Consider the following 19589-nt stretch of genomic DNA (forward strand, 5'->3'; position numbering starts at 1 on the left):
GCTACCCGACGCCCGAGGTCAGGGGCGGCGGCCGGGAGGAGCTACCCCACGTCCAAGGGGTGGTGGCTGCGTGGGTGCAGGAGGGCTGAGAGGAGCTACTCCATGTTCAAGGTCAAGAGGGGCGGCAGTTAGGAGATACCCCTTGTCCAAGGTAAGGAGCAGTGTCTGGCAGTGTCTGTGCTTTGCAAGAAACCCAAGTAAGATGGTAGGTATTGCGAGAGGGCGTCAAAGGGCAGACACACTGACACCATAATCACAGAGAACTAGTCAGTCTAATCACATGGACCACAGCCTTGTCTAACTCAATGAAACTAAGCCATGCCGTGTGGGGCCACCCAAGACGGGCGGGACATTGCATATGTAGTCACATGGAATGGCTTTAAAGCATTCATGATTAGGGACTTCCCTGGTGGTCTAGTGGCTAAGATTCCTTGCTCCCAATGCAGGGGGCCAGGTTCAATCCCCTGTCTGGGAACTAGACCCCACTTACCCCAACGAAAACTGAAGTTCCTGCTTGCTGCAGCTAAGGCATGGTGCAGCCAAATAAACACACACATACTAAAAAAATAAAACATTCATGATTGTATTATTCAAAAGTAGTGGGATATATTCCTGAGCCTTCGCATCACTGTAATTGAAACTTTCCAGTTCCTTTGCTGACGAAGGTCTGTCTAGTCAAGGCTATGGTTTTTCCTGTGGTCATGTATGGATGTGAGAGTTGGACTGTGAAGAAAGCTGAGTGCCGAAGAATTGATGCTTTTGAACTGTGGTGTTGGAGAAGACTCTTGAGAGTCCCTTGGACTGCAAAGAGATCCAACCAGTCCATTCTGAAGGAGATCAGCCCTGGAATTTCTTTGGAAGGAATGATGCTAAAGCTGAAGCTCCAGTACTTTGGCCACTTCATGTGAAGAGTTGACTCATTGGAAAAGACTCTGATGCTGGGAGGGATTGAGGGCAGGAGGAGAAGGGGATGACTGAGGATGAGATGGCTGGATGGCATCACTGACTCGATGGACGTGAGTCTGAGTTAACTCTGGGAGATGGTGATGGACAGGGAGGCCTGGTGTGCTGCGATTCATGGGGTTGCAAAGAGTCGGACATGGCTGAGCGACTGAACTGAACTGAACTGAAATCTCTTGTGTTTTATTTGTTGTATATCTTTAAATCCTATTTAAAATATTTTCAATTGGTTGTAATTGTGCATGTGAAAAATAAAGGTAATTTTTGAAATGTCATGGACATATTTAGATGACCATTGTGTATTTAGATTTGTAAATTGTCAGATTTATGCTCAAATTAGTGATTACTTGGGAAACATCAGGAAATTTGAGATGAAAATAGGCACATATAAATTTGGAATCTGAAACAAGTACTGCTATAGCACTCTCTCTCTCTCATTGTATGTATATACATGCATAATATAAAGTGTATATCTAGCTTCATGTACCTATATGCACATGTATATATACTTACGTGTTTTATGCTTATTTCCATTACACCCCTACATGGTGTTTTTTTTTTTTTTTTTTTTCAGCCTTTGGAATCATAGAAACCATCACTGCTTGGAAATTTCTGGGCAGAAAATGTACCTAGTTATGTGTTAGCCAGTATTTTCCACGATTTGGGTAAATAATCTAGATTTGGATGATGAATGCTCCAAGGGTTGAGAAACACCAGAAAGGATTTTAGCACAAGTTTGCACAGGTGAATATCACTAAACAACTCAAATCTCTATTTTTATCTATTTTTAACATTTGCTTTCTTTTCTCTTTTAACCCAAACTTCTTGGTCACATATTGTTCTTTCGAGGAACATGGATTATCTCTGAATTCTTTTGTACACAGTTTGCCTTTAGTTCAGATGAAATTAAATTACTCTTTAGAAAATTTGAATGGTATTAAACAACCTATGCATGCATTGTGAATTCCAAAGCTATCTAGAACTTGGGGTAAGAAAAAGTATTTACAAGTTTCCTATTGATTTTCCAAGTTGGAATTCATTTTAAGCACTAATATAAAACCCAGTTCAATTTCAGTAGGATGAATAAAGTTAGATTAGCTCTGATATTATGTAGCAAATGCAGAAAATTTAAAAGACTGCAATTTTCTATGCCTTATTTCAAAATGCAATTCTACAAATAATAGCCAGATGAATTATATTTAAGAGACAAAGAAAAGTACAGACACCAGTTAGTGTTTGGCAGCAAACTTGATTCATTTCATGTTGTTGAAGATAGTTAATGACATTGAAAGACTTATTTCAACTTTAAGATTTTTGTTTCCCATTCTGAATTCATATTCAGTACTCTCAGAAATATTTTACCAAATGAGGAATGTTGTCAAATTTAAGTATGGAAAGAATTAAGAAGGAGATAATTTGAAGCAGATCAATTGAGAAAAGTCATTTGCATAAACGTCTTAAAGGGGCCATATCTTGAGCACATCAGTTTTTCAAGTTTTAGTTAGCTAACCTGGGACAACATTGTGAAGGCCAATCTTCAATCTTTGAACAAAGGTCAGCTTTTTACTTGAATATCTGACTAATTTGAAGCTGTTAATGCTCAGCTAAGTTATATTTTTCTTGAATGGTTTAGAGGAGGGTTGAAAATTGGATTACTAAACTGGGGAAAATATAAATAGAGAAATGTGGCACAAAATTTGTCCTTCTTAATATGGGTTTATGAGGAGGTACCACATTATTACATGTGACTTGCAAATATTTCTTGAAGACTGATCCATCCAAGCTGTATATTCGCAAAAGAAATCCATGACAGGAGGGACAGCATTCAGTGAATGATACACTCCGAAACGATAAAGTCTTGTAGATCACAGAAAAGCATGCTTAGGGGAGAAAGCAAAGATCCATAATCATGAACCTTTGCTGTAATTAAATCCCTGATGGCACATTTTAGCTGCATTTATCATGTAAAATATTTCTATGATTCATTGCAAATTGTCTGTGATTTATAGATAGGTTCTTTCTTCTGGTACTGTTCATTGACTTTGCACTTAACAGAATCATAAAATGTTCACCAAGACATGCTAATCTCCCATCTGCAATGCCCTCGTTGATTTCACAAGCCTTTATAACACCTGTATAAAATTCATCTCAGTGACTCCATTCCCAGGGAATAAGCATCGTATTAGATCCCCTGATAAACGCATCAATATTCATTATTCACTTCTATTATTTTCTTAATTTCCAGAATAAAATAATAGTGCATTTGACAATCAAATTCCTGACTTCTATTTACACAAATATTTTCATTTCATGTCACTTTACACTCTACACAGAGTAGTAGTCAGTTGACTGTATTCTGTGTGGTGAAAAATAAATACCACCTTTTCAGAATATGAGATCATGATCATGGAGGGTAGATATATAGTGTATTGTTCTCTGCTATAATAAACCCTGAAGCATTTCCCTTGACCCTTTACATTTCGGCTTGGATATTTATATACACTTCCTGTAAATGTATGAATAGTTACTAAGTAGGAAATAAAATATTTGCCGAAGGTTGTGAACAAGTACATCTTCAAGGGTCACATAACGTTAAGAATCACGACAGTCAGATGAAAAAGCTTTAGGATCATGACATTCACACTTTTAATAAAATGGCAACACAATTGTGATTTTAAATGCGATCATGGGGAAATGATCCTGGAAATTGTTATTACTTTGCTTATGTAAAATAAATTCTAAACTTGTATGGTGAAACGTTTTCACAGCATACTTTTACAGGAATAAATTGAACACTCATATTTTTGGTATTTGCTTAAGGTAATTGTGTTTCAACGGGCCTTTTATTTGCGCTCTGTTATGTCCCAAATCCATGCAGTCACTAAACATGTTATCATGCAATTCTAGCATACAGAAGATCTATGTAGGAAAGTTATGTGTGTGGTGCTTTTTTTTTTTTTTTGGTCATGTAGAGAAAAAAGGAAGAGTATATCCAATAACATAATCAATATTGATTTTATTAATGTCCAATTTTAATAGACATTGTCATTATCAGCAAGAGAACATCCTTTATTCTCCTCATGGGCTTGGAATCTTTTACCTCAATATCTAAAGCTGTCTGTAAGTGAAATAGCTGCACAGCTTTCATTAACTACAGAGCCACCAGGCTGGCATTTTCAAATTGAATCCATGGGAAATAATTACATTTTAACATTCCTAGTGCACAGTGTCAGGTTTCTCATCTTAGTATTGTAAAATTTACAAGAAAAGAAAACTGTCCGCAAGTACTCTATTCCACAATAATGCAGAAGTATTTTTACACTATGTCATTCAACGTTCCAGTTATTTTCTTGTGGAAACCTCCTTAATACCTCCTTCACATTGGCGTGCCACCCAATATGGGCTTCACCATTTGATGGTGGTGTGGTTTCTTTAATTTTTTTTTATTTGCATCAGGCATTCCTTTGTCTCAATATGTTTCTAGATAAGAGCATTCTGGAGCCAGACCAATAATGATGTCTGTTCCCAAGATCTCTGTCCTTGGTTTCTGGCCTAACAGACATTACAGCTCTCGATTTGGATATCGCAATTCTTAGATCTCATGTTGTATATGACAGAAATGATTTCTTTTCCACTCAACACCAACCCTACTCCAGCTCTTATGTGTTCTAAGCACCTATCACCTTCCCAGTGGCAAGTCGTCCTTGACCTGCATTTATCATTTCATTACACATCCTTCACATTACTGACTGCTACATCTTTAAATTTCTAAGGTTTCCTGTATGCACTTTCTTCTAATTCCTCCATGTACTGCTATTCTCTTAATTATGACTCTTTTACTGGCAGTGTTGCAATAATATTCTATATATCCTCTCTGCCTCCATCCTTGTTGCTCTTAAATTCATTTTTAATTCTTCAGCCATTGTGGACTTCAAAATGGGTGGTTGGTGAGCATCAGCCAATGGGGCAAATCCAGCCAGTTACTTGTTTTGGTAAGTAAGATTTTATGGCAACACAGCTATGATCATCTGTGTTGACCTCTTATCTATGTAGCCTTTATGCTACATAGTCAAGCAAATGGTCCAAGGAGTCTAAAGTATTTACTATCTGCCTTTGATACAACTCCTGCACTAACTCATCTAGTTCTCCAGTTTAAAAGATCTCAAAGGTCTTCCAACTTCCTGAGGACAGAAATACCACGTCAACCTTCAGGTTTATCTCTCAACACTGCCTTATTCAAACCCTACATTCCAACCACACCACATCCCATAATCCTTGATTCATAAACTCTAGTCACCTGGCATCATATCTCTGGTAAACTACTTCTCATCTTAAACAGCTTGATAATCAGTACTTCCATTTATGAACAATTTTGCTTCACCTTGGAAATCTGAGGTCTGCACCCCTCATACATAGGCTCGGAGTTTTCTGCTCTTGTCACTATCAAAGCATACATTCATTACAATATATTGATCTATTACTTTGCCTTCCCACTAAACCTCCTCTCGAAATATTAATATAGCTTGGTCCACAGCAAGAACTCACCATTGTTTACTAACTAAATGACTAAGTGCTGTATGTGAAAAGCCAAAGGCAAAAGAGAAAGGGAAAGATATAACCAACTGAATTCAAATTCCAGAGAATAGCAAGGAGAAATAAGAAGGCTTTCTTAAATGAACAATTTAAAAAAAAAAAAAAAGCAAAGATAGAGGCAAACAATAGAATGGGAAATACTAGATATCTATTCAAGAAAAGTAAAGGTATCAAGGAAGCATATGATGCAAGAATGGACAAAATAAAGGACAGAAATGGCATGGACCTAACAGAAGCAGAATAGATAAAGAAGAGGTGGCAAGAATATACAAAAGAGCTATTCAAAAAATGTTTTAATGATGTAGATAACCACGATGGTGTGGTTACCCATCTAGAGCCAGACATCCTGGAGTGTGAAATCAACTAGGCCTTAGGAAGCATTCCTAGGAACACAACTAGTGGAGGTAATGGAATTCAAGTTGAGCTATTTCAAATCCTAAAAGATGATGCTGTTAAAGTGTTTCACTCAATATGTCAGCAAATTTGAAAAACTCAGCAGTGGCCACAGGACTTGGAAAGGTCAGTTTTCATTCCAATCTTAAAGAAGGACAATGCCAAAGAATATTTAGTATGGTCATTGACTAAAAAAGAGGTACATGTTGAGTGTTGCAAGTTAAGTTTTTTGGGGGGCAAAATGAGGACTGCAGCCCAAGAGGCAGCATCTCACACAGCTCTGAGAGACTGCTCCAAAGTGCCTGGGGTTGGGGGGAAGGTCAATATATAAGGTTCTGGTGAAGGGGGAGTCCAATACCATGAAGCACTCATTTTGCAAAAAGGTTTTTTGATAGTCATGAGGGTCTGATGTCACCACGAAGGGACTTAGTGCTTCTCTAGATATGAGGAGATGCAAGAATTGAGATAATAAAATCTGTTCCTAAAAATATCCAGCTCTCTAAAGACCTGTTTTTATCAACTATGCCAAAGCCTTTGACTGTGTGGATCACAATAAACTGTGGAAAATTCTGAGAGAGATGGGAATACCAGACCACCTGACCTGCCTCTTGAGAAATCTGTATGCAGATCAGAAACAACAGTTAGAACTGGACATGAAACAACAGACTGGTTCCAAATTGGGAAAGGAGTATATAAAGGCTGTATATAGTCACCATGCTTATTTAACTTATATGAAGAGTACATCATGAGAAACGCTGGACTGGATGAAGCACAAGCTGGAATCAAGATTGCCGGGAGAAATATCAATAACTTCAGATATGCAGATGAAACCACCCTTATGGCAGAAAGTGAAGAACTAAAGAGCCTCTTGATGAAAGTGAAAGAAGAGAGTGAAAAAGTTGGCTTAAAGCTCAACATTCAGAAAATTAAGATCATGGCATCTGGTCCCATCATTTCATGGCAAATAGATGGGGAAACAGTGGAACAGTGTCAGACTTTATTTTGGGGGCCCCAAAATCACTGAAGATGGTTATTGCAGCCATGAAATTAAAAGATGCTTGCTCCTTGGAAGAAAAGTTATGGCCAACCAGGACAGCTTATTAAGAAGCAGAGATATTACTTTGCCAACAAAGGTCCGTCTAGTCAAAGCAATGGTTTTTCCAGTAGTCATGTATGGATGTGAGAGTTGGACTGTGAAGAAAACTGAGTGTCGAAGAATTGATGATTTTGAACTGTGGTGTTGAAGAAGACTCTTGTGAGTCCCTTGGACTGTAAGGAGATCCAACCAGTCCATCCTAAAGGAAATCAGTCCTGAATATTCATTGCAGGGACAGATGGTTAAGCTGAAATTCCAATACTTTGGCTACCTGATGTGAAGAGCTGACTGATTTGAAAGACCCTAATGTTGGGAATGATTGAAGATGAGAGGAGAAGGGGATGACAGAGGATGCGATGGTTGGATGGCATCACTGACTCAATGGAAATGATTTTGAGTAAACTCCAGGAGTTGTGATGGACAGGGAGGCCTGGCGTGCTGCAGTCCATGGAGTTGCAAAGAGTTGGACATGAATGAGTGACTGAACTGGAGTGCCTCACTCCACCCTGAACTCCCTGAGGCGTTGTTGAACATTAACAGCTATGGCAGCATGGAGTTCAATTTCCATAGAGGCAGATGGCAAATGCCTTTGTTGTTCAGTCATTGTCAAAGCTCTTGGTAAGTTCCAATTTGCAGCTAACAAGTAGCACAAATTTCACATGCTAGCAAGGTCATTTTGAAAACCCTTTAAGCTGGGCTTCAGCAATATGTGAACTGAGAACTCTCAGATGTTCAAGTGGGTTTTGAAGAGGTAGAGAAATCAGTTCTCCACTATGACCCATCTGTCTTGGGTGGCCCTACATGGCATGGCTTAGTTTCATTGAGTTAGACAAGGTTGTGGTCCATGTGATCAAATTGGCTAGTTTTCTGTGATTGTGGTTTTAGTCTGTCTGTCCTCTGATGCCTTCTTTCAGGGCCTACTGTCTTACTGGGGTTTCTCTTACCTTGCATGTTGGGTATCTCTTCACGTTGCTCCAGCAAAGCACAGCCGCTGCTCCTGACCTTGGACATGAGGTATCTCCTCTCAGCCACTCACCGCTCCAGCGCTGTGCAGCCACGAGATGGATGAGTCATGGTGGAGAGTTCTGACAAAATGTGGTCCACTGGAGAAGGGAATGGCAAACCACTTCAGTATTCTTACCTTGAGAACCCCATGAACAGTATGAAAAGGCAAAGAGATAAGACACTGAAAGATGAACTCCCAAGGTTGGTAGGTCCACAATATGATACTGGAGATCAGTGGAGAAGTAAATCCAGAAAGAATGAAGGGATGGAGCCAAAGCAAAACAACACCCAGTTATGGATGTGACTAGTGATAGAAGCAACGTCCAATGCTGTAAAAAGCAATAATGCATAGGAACCTGGAATGTTAGGTCCGTGTATCAAGCCAAATTGGAAGTGGTCAAACGGGAGTGAATGTTGACAGTCTAGGAATCAGCGAACTAAAATGGACTGGAATGGGTGAATTTAACTCAGATGACCATTATATCTACTACTAGGTACAAGAATCCCTTAGAAGAAATGGAGTAACCATCATAGTCAACAGAAGAGTCCAAAATGCAGTACTTGGATGCAATCTTAATAACGACAGAATGATCTCTATTCGTTTCCAAGGCAAACCATTCAATATCACTGTAATCCAAGTCTGTGCCCTGACCAGTAATGCTGAAGAAGCTGAAGTTGAATGGTCCTATGAAGAACCACAAGACCTTTTAGAACTAATACCCCAAAAAGATGTCCTTTTCATTATAGGGGACTGGAATGCAAAAGTAGGAAGTCAAGAAATACCTGGAGTAATAGGAAAATTTGGCCTTGGAGTACAGAATGAAGCAGGGCAAAGGCTAATAGAGTCTTGTCAAAAGAATGCACTGGTCATAGCAAACACCTTTTTCCAACAACACAAGAGAAGACTCTACACATGGACCTCACCAGATGGTCAACACCAAAATCAGACTGATTATATTCTTTGCAGCCAAAGATGGAGAATCTCTAAACAGTCAACAAAAACAAGACCGGGAGCTGACTGTGGCTCAGATCATACAGAGTTCCAAAGAATAACAAGGAGAGATAAGAAAGCCTTCCTCAGTGATCAGTGCAAAGTTAGAGGAAAACAACAGAATGGGAAAGACTAGAGATCTCTTCAAGAAAATTAGAGATGACAAGGGAACATTTCATGCAAAGATGTGTTCAATAAAGGACAGAAATGATATGGAGAAGCAGGAGATATTAAGAACAGGTGGCAAGAATAAACAGAACCGTACAAAAAAGATCTTCATGACCCGGATAATCATGATGGGGTGATCACTCACCTAGAGCCAGACATCCTGGAATGTGAAGTCAAGTGGGCCTTAGGAACCATCACTACAAACAAAGCTAGTGGAGGTGATGAAATTCCAGTTGAGCTATTGCAAATCTTAAAAGATGATGCTGTGAAAGAGCTGCACTCAATATGCCAGCAAATTTGGAAAACTCAACAGTGGCCACGGAACTGGAACAGGTTAGTTTTCATTCCAATCCCAAGGAAAGGCAATGCCAAAGAATGCTCAAACTACCACACAATTGCACTCATTTCAAACACTAGCAAAATAATGCTCAAAATTCTCCAAGCCCAGGCTTCAGCGATATGTGAAATGTGAACTTCCAGATTTTCAAGCTGGTTTTAGAAAAGGCAGAGGAACCAGAGATCAAATTGCCAACATCCATTGGATCATCAAAAAAACAAGAGAGTTTCAGAAAAACATATATTTCTGATTTATTGACTATGCCAAAGCCTTTGACTATGTAGATCAGAATAAACTGTGGAAAATTCTGAAAGACGTGGGAATACCAGACCACCTGACCTGCCTCTTGTGAAACTTGTATGCAGGTCAGGAAGCCACAGTTAGAACTGGACAGGGAATAACAGACTGGTTCCAAGTAGGAAAAGAAGAATGTCATTGTCGCCCTGCTTATTTAAGTCATATGCAAAGTACATCATGAGAAACACTGAGCTGGATGAAGCACAAGTTGGAATCAAGATTGTTGGGAGAAACATCAATAACTTCATATATGTAGATGAAACCACCCTTATGGCAGAAAGTGAAGAAGAACTAAATAACCTCTTGATGAAAGTGAAAGAGGAGAGTGAAAATGTCAGCTTAAATCTCAACATTCAGAAAACGAAGATCATGGCATCTGGTCCCATCACTTCATGGAAAATAGATGGGGAAACAATGGAAACAGTGGCAGGCTTTATTTTCCTGGGTTCCAAAATCACTGCAGAAGGTGACTGCAGCCATGAAATTAAAAAAAATACTTGCCCTTGGAAGGAAAGTTATGACAAACCTAGACAGCATATTAAAAAGCAGAGACATTACTTTGCCGACAAAGGTCCATTTAGTCAAAGCTATTGTTTTTCCAGTGGTCATGTATGGATGTGATTGCTGGACCTTAAAGAAAGTTGATGTAAGCATTGGACATTAATGAATGCTGAGCACTGAAGAATTGATGCTTTTGAACTGTGGTGTTGGAGAAGACTCTTGAGAGTTCCTTGGACTGCAAGGAGATCCAATCAGTCCATCCTGAAGGAAATCAGTCCTGAATATTCATTGGAAGGACTGATGCTGATGCTGAAACTCCAATACTTTGGCCACCTGATGCGAAGAACTGTCTCATTGGAAAAGACCCTGATGCTGGGAAAGATTGAAGGTAGGAGGAGAAGGGCATGACAGAGGATTAGATGGTTCAATGGCATCTCTGACTCGATGGACATGAGTTTGAGCAAGTTCTGGTATTTGGTGATGGACAGGGAGGCCTGGCATGCTGCAGTCCACTAGGTTGCAAAGAGTTGGACATGACTGAATGACTGAATCTTGGTGGGGCCTCCCTGTGGATCAGATGGCAAGGCATCTGTCTTCAGTGCAGGACACCTGGGTGCGATCCCTGGGTTGGGAAGATTCCCTGGTGGAAGGCATGACAACCCACTCTACTATTCTTGCCTGGAGCCTGGTCAGCTATAGTCTGTGAAGTTGCAAAGAGTAGACTGAGCAACTAAGCACAGCGCAACCTTGGGGAACTTCTCTGATCCCTTTGATCTTGCCTGATATCTTGGCTGCTTCTCTCTTGATTAGCAACTCTGGAAACCGCTCTTTGGAACTCAGGGAAGGTCATAATGGCTGGAGTCTTGCCAGGGAGAAACAGGAGACAGAAAGGCATTTGTGCCTGGGAGCCCCGCAGGGCCTCACTCACTTTCAAACATTTCCTATAGTAAATCTTAATGATACATATTTTATAAGTTCTTAGTTGGACTTCTCTGATTGTCCACTGAGCCACCTGGCTCAGCGGTAAAGAATCTGCTTGTAATGCAGGAGATGTAGGGGTCATGGGTTCGACCTCTGGGTCTGAAAGACGGCCTGGAGAAGGAAATGGCACTCCAGTACATATTCTTGCCTGGAGAATCGTATGGACTGAGGAGCCTGGTGGGTACAGTCCATAGTGTTGTGCAGAGTCGGACTTGGCTGATGCAAGCTGAGCATGAATGCATGGTGGTCCTGTGGTTAAGACTCCACACTTCCACTGCGGGGGCACAGATTTGATCCCTGGTCAGAGAACTATTATCTTACATAGTGCAGACAAGAAACAAGCAAAATAAAATATCTTAGTTTCAGTGTGCTGAAAACACTGTGTTATCATAAGGTGCAGATCTGCTTTAGGCTTATTAAGAAAATGCAATAACAAATAATATTGTATCATATTTGAAAAATACATTATACTTTATAAATTGTTTTCCAATATGGTTTATCGTTGAATCCACTCTTAGACACAGCTGTGCTGCCAATCCTCTCTGTGCATTAGGACATAGCCTGCAGTTTTGGGGAATGACATAAAAATGACTCAGAAAAATTGATACCACGGATCTTATAACACACGAACTAAGGGCATGGATTATAATCACCATATGTTCTAATGAAAGTTAGTTTTCAAATTCAGTAGCATTAAATTCACTTATTTGCTAGAATTTTATCCCAGGGCCCATTTTCTTTTAGTTCCACCTGTAATTCAATCTCCTGCTGTTTTTAGATATGTTCCATTCTTCTACTTGAAGGAAGAAAAGTCATTGTTTTACTCTATTACTTTCCTTGACTACTACTATATTTTTCTATAAGAAGTGACTCTTTGAAAATAAAAATGGTTGTTCTCCCTTTATGAATATACATTTTAATTTTTAATTTTTTCCCTCAGTCTGAATATGAAATGGTATTTGATTTCAGTTGAGAAACATCAGTAGCACATGAATATGAACATGTTTGCTTTTAGTGATTAATAATGTTTACCCTTGAGCATTAATTTAAATAAACTTTAGTGCAGGGTATATCCTTATGAAGAAAGTAACTTTTTGTTACACTAGACCTTTGGTTTATAAAATGTGGAAGATATAATGATTATCTTATTTCTAAGCTGCCTGGAAATAATCATTCCAGTACCCTAACAATAAATATTCTGATTCACCAATGTCTAATGTTGGATCTAGTAACCTATTTTTAACAAATACTGTGGTAATTGTGATACAGGTGGTCCAAGGCCACTCGTTGAGAAAATTGATTAAAAAGAAAGTTTTTCTGAAAACAAATATGTTTGCATAGCGGTAGGTTCAGAGTGTATATATGACATTATTTGAATTTCTAACTTCAGAAAATTAGCACAGCTCGTCTCTAGCAATGAGAAAGAGACGTACCAGGCACAGGGCCCAGCTAGCCTTACCAAAAAGATGGTTAATTAGTTCAGTAGAGGCTGATTCTTCACCCAACATGTCTCACAAGATACAAAACTCATGATAAGAATACCGAATGTGTCAGCCCAGTTCTTACTTCTCTCTTGCTAAGTAAATATTGTATTTCAGTTATGATGTGTTTCCAGTATACAAATACCCTATGTTTATTTAGGCCAAAGGGAAAGGAAAGAAAATTCAAATAAGCAAGCAAACAAAATTACAAGTCACTTCAAGTGCCTCCATCTAAAGTAAACAACACTAATTTTTTATATGTTTTCTGATGTACAAATACTCACTGAAATTATTTGTAAAGATAGGTTAACAGATCGTCCCTGTTCCCTGAAGAGTATCTATTTTCACAGTTTTGATTTGTGGTGTTAGTAAAGAACTGTTTTGGTGGCAGTGACAATATGTCCGTTTAAACAAGTTTAAGCTAAAGGAAAGTCGTTGGGTCACACAACAGGGAAAATAGGCTTGCTTCAAGAACAGCGAATTCAAGGCTTCCAGGATACTCATAGCTTGCCCTCTCTCCATCACACTCTGTTGGTAGAAAGGGGATTTTTCTTTTCTTTGGCTTGAATCCCAGGGAAGGTCTTTCATTGCAATTCTGACCCCACTTTCTAGTTCCAGAGAGAGGCAGGTGTGGGAGCAGAGTCTCATGATCATGGCCTGGGAGTCTTATTGAAGATACTGGGAAATGTTCTGTTTTTATATTTTTCAGAAGATATTTCCTGTGCTATTGCCTGAGATGTTGCAAAATCTTGTGCCTTTAGGGAGTTCTTTATATATATATGTGTGTGTGTGTATGTGTGTGTATACAGTTATTTCATAACTGTCAGTCTAATGATACTTTCTAAATTATTTTTGTATAAATTTTAACATATTTTTCTTGAAAATTGGCCATTCTATTAATATTCATGCTTATTAGTATTAAGTTGTGCTGCCTTTCTCATTTAATTTTTAACAATTTAGTTTGAACACTTATTCATAATCATGTTCTTAAAGTTATATCTAAATCTGTACATTGTGGTCAATGCAGTTTGACCTAACGACCTCTTGTTTAGTACATAGCAAGTGCTGGGGTTTCTAAGCACTTAATATTAATAGATTTAATTCTCACTACAAACTTATGAAATAATTTATCTCAGTATTCCCATTTTACAGATGAAAACAACTGAGGCACAGAGAAATTAAGTAACTTGCTTAAACTCACACAGCTAGAAAGTGAAAGAGCCAGGAATGAAAATGAGTTTTGACCCAAGAATGCTTTAAGCATGCTACAGTATGCTAAAAGGAAAATTAATTTAAAGAAATAATTGAAGAATGCAATAAAAGTCATATACACATGTGTGTATATATATATATATATGTAGGCATATACATATATATATGTATGTATATATATGCCTACATAGTGTATACATATATGTATATGCATATATATATATACATATAGAAATAGAAAGAAAGAGAGAGACACACACAGGTCAATGGATTTTTTTTTTCTTAAACTCGTCCCAGAAATAGTTTTGTTTACCTAAACTTCTGAAGATTGCCTCTACTTCTTCAAACAGTCCTTATCTTTTCCCAAGTGATGGTAATTCCACAATAACAACAACAAATTAAAATAAAAGAAGAGGAAAAAAAGAATGAAGCGGGGATCTGTTTCATTAAACAAAGAAAGGTGCTTTGATCGTTAGCACCCTAGGCGGCAGCAGTTAGGAGCTCAGTGACCTTAAGTGCCACAGAGCCATTAAAAGTAATGAGGTGTGAGCCCGAGCCGATGACGGATGAAAAGGCAATGTCTTCTCAGGGGCTTGTGCTGGAACATCCAACATTAATGCATTCGTATCAGTAGATGAAACATGTCGAATACTAAACCTTATTTGCATAATGGATGAAGCTTGGGAGGCAGTTCCAGATGGCTGATGAACACCTTGAGTCAAAAGGAGAACTTCTTTTTGAGAGCCTCTGTATCCATGGGTCTAGCATATTAAGATACAGGCAATTAAAATATTCGAGCAAGTGTAGGAGACTGTGGACTGCTAGGTGATGCGCTTCTCTGAAGTCTGAAATAATATTGGGACCCTTCCCTACAGAACCCAAATATGCCCTGCAAGGGTCTTATCTGGACTGGTGAGCTCCGTCTCTTATATAACCTTCATCTCCTAAGAAAACAGATAATAAATGCGTTGTGTAAACTTTGAGCAAACTGATTCAAATCTCGAAACAGACGTCCGAATTGTCCGAATGGCTTATTTGACTGTGTTTTTGCAATTTGTGAATTGTGCCAGTATTTGAATAAAAATCATATAGTGCATTCGACTTATTATACACAGTCTGGCTTATGGCGGGGAAGCCCTTTCTTGGAAGAGAATATGGGCTTGATTTAATTCTTATATATTTGTGTCTCAGTTTCTCTCTAAAATCATCAAACATTGTGCGTGCGTGCGTGTGTGTGTGTGTGTGTGAGAGAGAGAGAGAGAGACATATTAGTTCTTTAGGTCTTTTTATAATAGTTGTGATTAATTTCCTTATTAAAATTTAAATACAAAAAGTATATACATATCAGTGTAATATATTCTAATACCAAGCATTATGCAAATTCTGAGGTCACCACTGATCAGGGACACCTGTGGACAAAACCACCAAGTGTGTAGTTCTGTACTTTCCCCAACTGCCTCCGGGCTGGCTCTTGTCCACCATGGCAGCCTGCCCAAACCCACCGTCAACACCCATTCACCCTGTGCCTCCTCCTACCCTTAAACAACTTAATGTCACATTAAATAGCATCCACCTCACCTTCAAAAGTTTACCTCGCCCAGGCTGTCTTAGTTAATTTATGACACTGCTATCCCGATAGTTAACTAAATTCAGTTTGAATCCTTATGCATTTCCTGCTTTGGCATGCTTTAAAGATAATAATATTATTTTCAGTTTGTCACTAGTGATGTGAAGTACAGCCTACTTTCAGAATTCAAACCATCTTGATGTTTTCAAACCTACAGGGATTCTGTCCCCTTCACCTCACAAATACAGAAATTAAGAATGCTATGATCTTTAACTATTTCAGCTTTCCAATGACCTTATTTCCCTCACCCTCATGGGTAGGGGATTATTTCATAATTGGATCACCTTTTGGCCTGTGATGTAACTGCACTGATTTGATCATGATTCTTGGCACCCTGCAGCTGGCTTGCTCTTAGTGGTAGTTATCCCCAGTTTGCTGGAGCCCGGCTGAGTGCCTGACTGATGAGGTTAAATTGTTTCAAAGGAGGAATAAGGCAAGTAACATAATTTAAGTGACATATCTCAGCTTGAGAAATGAAACACAATAAAACAATTATAAGAAATTTTAGACGTATAGTCATTCCATGTGGCAAACCAGGTCTTGAGTCGGATATTCTATGTTCTAGTATGTATGCAACTGTAAGGAGATGAAACCAGTCAATACTAAAGGAAATCAACCCTGAATATTCATTGGAAGGGTTGACGCTGAAGCTGAAGCTCCAAAACTTTGGCCGCCTGATATGAAGAGCCAATTCATTGGAAAATCCTTCCCTGATGCTGGGAAAGATTGAAGGCAAAAGGAGAAGAGGGCAGCAGAGGATGAGATGGTTAGATAGCATCACTGACTCAATGGACATGAACTTAAGCAAACTCTGGGAGATAGTTAAGGACAGGGGAACCTGGCGGGCTGCAATCCATGCGGTTGCCAAGAGCTGGACACAATTTAGGGATGGAACAATGACAACAAATGCAAGATACTAAGAAGACCATCATCTCCTCCTGAGAATAAGAGGTCCATTCCTTTCCAGGTAATTTCAACACTGAGGAAGCACTCTGATCAAACATATATTTGAATGTTCACCTAAGCAGATTAGGGATGGAAATTTATGTCACAAAACACCTACAACTCATTCCTGAACTGATGTAATAATGCTTTGCACCCACATCACATATTATTGAAGCCTCTGTCCTCTGGCTTTGGAATCCCTGACTGCAAAAGCTACCAGATCATAAAATGTCCTCTGCAAGCCACATGGCTTTTGCCATTTTAAACTACCATAATGTAGCACCTGGTGGCTAAATGATTTGACCAGACCATATTGCTCTTGTGCTGTAGACCCAGGAACAGAACTCAGATCTTCTCACTCCAAGTCCAGTTACTGACTTTTCCACACTCAATTTATGAAATTTGGAAGAGACTCAACTCCCATGACATAGTACCACATTGTGGGAAACGAACGTGTACCCTGAAACAGCGACATTCCTTGTGGATATACAAGACAGACAATTTTCAGACAATGGATATACAAACAGGGTTAATACATATAATGTGGGTTTTTCTTATGCTATATTAAGAGAATATATCAATACCAGATTTGTGCGGCCCCATGGACTGTAGCCTCCCAGGGTAGTCTGCCCATGGAATTTCATAGGCAAGGATACTGGAGTGGGTTGCCATTTCCTTCTCCAAGAGGTCTTCCCAACCCAGGGATCGAACCTGTATCTCCCGCGTTTCCTGCATTGACAGGCAGATTCTTCACCGCTAGTGCCACCAGGAAGCCCAAAATATGCAGTTAGCTAGAACGATTTTAAAACAGTTTATAATCATGTTCATCAATGATTGTTCAAGAAAAAAGAAATACTCTTGTCTCCTGTACTCTTAGACCATATTTCACCACTTATTCCAAATGTGTTGGTTTTTCCATATATCAGGCAATTCTGTGACTCCAGCTGAGTGTCCTACAATTTAACTCAATTCTGGCACCATCTACCTGGCATTAGCCTCAGATCCCATGGGTTAAGTATCAGTTCCACAAGGCTGCCTCCACTGCAGAGGCCAGTTGCTGGTCCAGATTATTTCTTCTGGCCCACTGGCTGTAAACGGGAGGTTCCCATCACCACCTGGTTTTTTGTTTTGTTTTGTTTCTAAGAATGTCACAGTCACAGTGCAAAGGAATATGGATATTGAGATGGCAGGAATTTATGGCCATTAAGGATTATACTGAACTAATAATGCATTGAACAGGTAAATGTTTAATTTTTATTTAGGATATGGACATGGCTGTATCCCTGATCTCTGTTCCTGACTCTGCCTACTCCCTGACAGTGTGTTACTGCTGGAAGCTAATATCAGATTCCTAATGCAAGATTTCCTAAAAGACTGTTTATTCTGTGGTCAGCTCACTTTATTTACAATTTATCCTTGTAAATAATGGGAACTTGAATAGCTTATTGCTGTTCTTGTTCTCCATGTCCTTTTCTAGACTGATATGTAGGAACAGATCTGATTTTGAAATTTGGCTTTATCATTTTTTCATTATATGACTTTGAGCAGGTTATTTAAATTGTCTGTGAAGGTGAAGTCATTCAGTCGTGTCCGACTCTTTGCGACCCCGTGGACTGTAGCCTACCAGGCTCCTCCATCCAGGAGATTCTCCAGGCAAGAATACTGGAGTGGATTGCCATTTCCTTCTCCAGGGGATCTTCCCGACCCAGGGATTGAACCCAAGTCTCCCGCATTGGAGGCGGACGCTTTAACCTCTGAGCCACCAGATTTGTAGGATGACATGTGGTATAATACATTAGTTCCCAGCACATAGTAGTGAGTGGATAAATGTCAGTTTTCCTTCTTCTATGTCACTAGAGAGCAAAGGACATCTAATACAAGATAAGGACTATAGATTTATAAGCAATGGTCAACCATTGATAGTCTGTAAACTAGGAAGTTACAAAATAAAAAAGGGATCAGAGAATTAAATCCTCTGCTGTGTGACTCCTGCATTCTAGTATATTCTTCTATATTACTCTGCATTATATATCTGTATATACACACACACATATATAATACATATGGGTTTCCCTGGTGGCTCAAATGGTGAAGAATAAGGTTTGATTCTGTATAAAGGTAAGAAGTCCTGCATTTTAACTTGAATTCAAGTGTATTATTAGGATATGAGTGAATGGAATTATGAAAGGTCATTTTGTGGGATCTCTATTTTAAGAATTATATTTGTAGAAACAGAATATACCTAAATTTACTTAAGGAAAATGAGAGTATTTATTTGTATTTAACATAATAGCCAGATGAAATGCCTAACATAGCCTTACATCCCACACAAGGTACAAATACATGGATTGAATTTTATAGAATAGTTCTTTAAGCAGATCAACATCTGATTTTATGTGATTAGCAATCAGTATTAAAAATGTTCACTAAGAAATATATATGTTTAAAAAACATTATTTAAAACATTGATGTTTTAAGGTTGTTTAAAAGGAAATAATTCCCCTCAAAATATCATTAAATATTAACATATTCAGGAAATATTTAATAGAAGAAATACAAGACTTGTACACTAAAAATCACAAAACATTACTGAGGGAAATGGTCCCCTATGACAAAAACTATTCAGCTTGAAATGTCAATGGTTGAGAAACACAGCTCCAGGTGGTAGTTTATAGAGCTAAGACCTGAATAATAAGGAGCCAGTCATGCAAATATCTAAGAGAAGAGCAATTCAGGTAAAGGGAATAAAAATTACAGAAGTTCTGAGATGGAAGGGGAGCTCAGTACCAATAAATGACAGAAAGATTGCTAGTCTGGCTGGAGTGCAACAAGTGCCGAGACTGGAGGATCAGATAATGTCAAGGAAGAAGGCAGAGCCAGAGCCACAGTTTCTTCACATATCAGAGAGTCATGGAAGGAATCTTAATGTGGCTGAGTGGATGTTCAAAGGGTTGCAGGAAGTCAGATCCACAGAGCAGTCACAACTTGGAGGCTTGCCAGCA

At 38.9% G+C, this 19589-nt stretch overlaps 1 long non-coding RNA gene across 1 annotated transcript; it reads right to left on the minus strand.

The window, feature by feature from the left end:
• Positions 1 to 398: 398 nt before the first annotated feature.
• Positions 399 to 16297, minus strand: LOC120853564. Its single transcript, XR_005718810.1, has 3 exons — positions 16286 to 16297; positions 15775 to 15777; positions 399 to 485 (listed from the first exon to the last, which is right to left on the minus strand). It is a non-coding gene; the product is annotated as an uncharacterized LOC120853564 (long non-coding RNA).
• Between the last annotated feature and the right edge of the window lie 3292 nt (positions 16298 to 19589).

This window comes from Oryx dammah, unplaced genomic scaffold (genome assembly GCF_014754425.2).
Source record: "Oryx dammah isolate SB20612 unplaced genomic scaffold, SCBI_Odam_1.1 HiC_scaffold_26, whole genome shotgun sequence".
NCBI lineage: Eukaryota > Metazoa > Chordata > Mammalia > Artiodactyla > Bovidae > Oryx > Oryx dammah.